Source organism: Ictalurus punctatus, chromosome 25, assembly GCF_001660625.3.
Source record: "Ictalurus punctatus breed USDA103 chromosome 25, Coco_2.0, whole genome shotgun sequence".
NCBI lineage: Eukaryota > Metazoa > Chordata > Actinopteri > Siluriformes > Ictaluridae > Ictalurus > Ictalurus punctatus.
The window spans coordinates 4,794,252-4,798,390 of NC_030440.2; the positions used below are offsets into that span (position 1 = coordinate 4,794,252).

The 4,139-nt window shown below is 41.2% G+C and overlaps 1 long non-coding RNA gene across 1 annotated transcript; it reads right to left on the minus strand.

Annotated features, from left to right (window-relative positions):
* Window positions 1-983: 983 nt before the first annotated feature.
* LOC128629157 (uncharacterized) lies at window positions 984-3,466 on the minus strand. Its single transcript, XR_008393459.1, has 3 exons — window positions 2,291-3,466; window positions 2,140-2,206; window positions 984-1,362 (listed from the first exon to the last, which is right to left on the minus strand). It is a non-coding gene; the product is annotated as an uncharacterized LOC128629157 (long non-coding RNA).
* Between the last annotated feature and the right edge of the window lie 673 nt (window positions 3,467-4,139).

A 4,139-nucleotide genomic window follows, 5' to 3' on the forward strand; every position in this document is an offset into this window, starting at 1 on the left:
TGAACCATTGATAAAGACAGAGCTCTGTTTCCTTAACAAATGGCATTCCCAAAGGTGAGTCCTCAGTTATTATTACTCCCTGAGTTGAGGACATAAAATTTAAATGTAAAACACACATTAAGTCCCTGCCCAGTAAACTAAATGGGCATGAAGACGAAATTAGGTCTAATACTGAATGTCCTGTTGCACCCATGGAGTGCAGTGACTGTGAACTCGTTTTCGGGGATAGTTTTATTACTGAATACGTTGCTCCTGAATCTTAGCAAAAATGTGATACTTTGCCCATTAACTACAAGAGATATACATGGTAACTGTGTAAAAGGAGAGGCATTATACTTTAAAAGGTCAAGGGTCATGACTGGTTCAGACATTTGTGAATTGTCAGTCTGCCTAATGTTGGATGTGTGCATATATTTCTGTTCTTTGTGAGCTAACTGAAAGTTTGAGTGTCTGATGTCACCTCTTCTGTTCCCAGGTGCCTCACCCTTCCCTTAACTCCGCCCGTCAGTTTGCTTCTGCTCTGGACAGTCTCTTACAAAATATCCAACTTTTCCGCAGTTCTAACAGTTTAATCCTGGTCCATAGCCGTGGCGGCCGGGTCTTCCTCGCTCACGGCCCTTTGGCTTTCCTCTGTATGGCGCACCTCTTCCTCTGGGTTGTTGTGTCCACTGGGGCTGCACGCTAACAGATGGTTAGTGAGGCTGTGTGTAGGTCATTTCTCCTCGTCTCTGTCTTTCTGTCCTTTGCGTCTTGTAGGAACTTCTCTGCATGGTTTGCATACCTCTTCACTTGTGTGAGGTTTAAGGTGTCCTGGGAGATACATTTGTAACCCTTATTACGAGGTAGTAAGAATGTACATAGGTGTAGTAGTCTAAAGAAGTCTTAGAGGTTATCAGTAATATGAGTTTGGACCAGAATCAGAAGATGCTAAATTGTTAAGAGCCTGAGATTTGAAGGTCAATAAAAAGAATACCACACCAGAATGACAGTTTGCATAAAATGTATTACATACACAGGGCTGGTACATACATATACAAAAAGTTATGAAAAAATAACAAACTAAAATAATAAAGTGCACACGTAAATAAATCCTCTTTTAAATTCCCTTGAGCTCAGTTTGTCCTCAGTTTCACTTTGTTGACAAGAGTTCAGTTACCAACGCTGGGCCCTTTTTAGTTCGTGTTAGTGTTTGTCCTACCACCATGAAGATGAAGAGCCTGGCAATCCGTCTAAAGTCAGTCACAAACACACCCGGACTGGGAATCTACGAATCTCTGAAAGAACGCCTGGAACGTGAGGATTTGTATCATTCCGTGGAAAGGATCTCCGCACGATGTTTCCAACTCTTTACCAAAACCTGACCTATAAATAAGGCCAGATCATTTCTCTCAATTACCATTCAGTGAATAAATTGACTGCTACAGGTTACTATAAAATAAAATGAGATAATACTTCAGGACACCTATAATGCAATGTCAAAATCTCTCTCTCTCATTGTACAACAACTCTTATGTTTCTTCACAGATATCAAAACTATATGAATTTCTCTCCAGTATCCAAAGTACATTTACATCACAAATTACATCCTTCATAAAAACACACATTTCTAACTAAAGTTGTATGAAACCTTAGTAACGTTAGCAGTATGAAGAATAAAACTGCATGAATTTCATGTAAACATCGATCAACTTGTATTACTTTAAATTGGAGGCATTAAAGTGTTAGCGTGCTTATTTATCCCCCTCTGCGCCGGTAACAGTAGAAAGAATGCACTAAAAATTGTACCTCTTTAACCTCCAGTAACACAATTAAATCCACGACTTTTAACATAATTATTTAACTAACTAACCATTTAGCAACAGTAGGGAAAAGGCAGTGTTTTCAAAGGCATTAAACAGTAGTCCGCTAGCCTATTGTGGCTAATTACCATATTAGCATTTGAATCCAGCAGGCTCACATTAGCTTTCCACCATTAGCACCTTTGCATTGCTTACCCATAAGCGCCAATTAGCATAAATGCTAGCGAACTCATAGTAAACTCAGCAGGCTAGGTTAAATACCAATGGGCATCAAAAACCTGAGGCCTGTTAGCATGGATGCTAGCGAACTCATAGGCCTAGCGCCAGGTAAACAACTCACCATTTTAGCAGAATTCACTGCCTTTAGCTCCGTGACAGTGGATTCACGCACAGCTCTCTTTTACTCTCTATATTACAACAATGTATAGTCAGTATAAGCAATAATGAGTACAGAACTTGTTTAATTCACTCCATGTCGTTTTTGGTCTTACCAAGTGGATAACGCAACCTCCTATACTCAGGTGCAAGCACCAAAAGAACGTGCAGAGACACTAACCTAGAGGTGTAACTGTAGCAGAGCCTAGCTGGCAGCTGATTGGTCAGCTCACTGCCTCATAGAGTTCACCCATTTGCGCACTTACAAATCAATCAAAGATAACAAGAAAATCAATGTTAACACTTTTGTGACTTGGTTAGACAGCTAAATAGTGTTTCTCATTATTAAGCCTGGGCTACACATTGTTGTTTGATTATAGCGGCAATTTCTGCTTTCATGCATAAAGCTGTTTCTGAGATGTGCCTCCAATGCTGTGACGGCCGCCTGCACATCTGCCAGAGCGTCGGGTTTCTGCAAGCCTGAGTTTGCATCATGGATCTCAGTGAGCCTGGACATGTACTGTGATACAGTCTCTGAGTCTTGTTGTTTACACATCGCTATTTTTGTCATGTCCATTCCCACAGGAAAGGTGTTCGTCAGCCTCTGCTGGAGCGCCGCGATTTGTGCTCTGTACCTTGCGTTGACTTCATCATCCCACTGTGGGTTGATCAGGTGGACATCGTTCTCTGGGAATTCAGGTGAAACCTTAACCCAGTCAGTGCTAAGTTTCGCCATGAGCAGTCGTCTTAGTTCATGAGTGGTGGGTCTGAATTCTCTGCAAAATATCTGAAGTTCATCCCCAAACTTTCATCCGCCTACTTCACGGAGAGCCGGCAGATGCGTCATGCTGCTCCTGATGTCTTCCAATGTCCAAGGTCTGTGAACTAGCATAGGGCCTTCTTCTCCGGCCACTTATAGCATTGGGGCATCTAACACGGCGTGCACTGTACATTCTCTGTCCAATTTTGTTGGTCTGAAGCCCTCAGGCAGCAACGTTTTTGGTCCCTTCACATGGAATCTCATGTGTAACGTGAGCATAGTTTGGTGGGGGTTGGTGGCTAAGTTCTGACAGTTTCTGATAGAGTGGCATAGGCTGGGCCGCCTCATTGTGAAGAGGTGCCTCTGAAACTGCAGGTTCCTCCCTCCCTACTGGCTGTGGGTGTTGAGGTGGGGCAGAGTCCAGTTCGGGATCGGCTTTCTGCAATTTAGCACACTGAGAAACAGGTGAGGGCCCTACCTGACATTTTTTCCTCTCTTTTATGTGCCTTGCGCTGCCATTCAGTAAATGCCTTCCAGTCAGCCAAAAACTGCACTTCACTCTTTGTTTTAGGGATCTCTCTCTCCTTTGGCTCTAAATTAATTAAGTTAACATGCTATGAAAATCAAGTGAATATGCATTCTCGTGCACAGACAGAAAAGGTTCAAAATGTGTGCCAAATCTCTAGACATTTATTAATCATATAACTTATAGGTTCAGTAGAGCAAACCTTAAGAATGTTACAGCTTTCTCCTTTATATATATATATATATATATATATATATATATATATATATATATATATATATATATATATATATATAGTATCTCACAAAAGTGAGTACACCACTTACATTTTTGTAAATATTTGATTATATCTTTTCATGTGACAACACTGAAGAAATGACACATTGCTATAATGTAAAGTAGTGAGTGTACAGCTTGTATAACAGTGTAAATTTGCTGTCCCCTCAAAATAATTAAACACACAGCCATTAATGTCTAAAATGCTGGCAACAAAAGTGATACATCCCTTAGTGAAAATGTCCAAATTGGGCCCAATTAGCCATTTTCCCACCCTGGTGTCATGTGACTTGTTAATGTTACAAGGTCTCAGGTGTGAATGGGGAGCAGGTGTGTTAAATTTGGTGTCATCGCTCTCACACTCCCTCATACTGGTCACTGGAAGTTCAACATGGCACCTCAT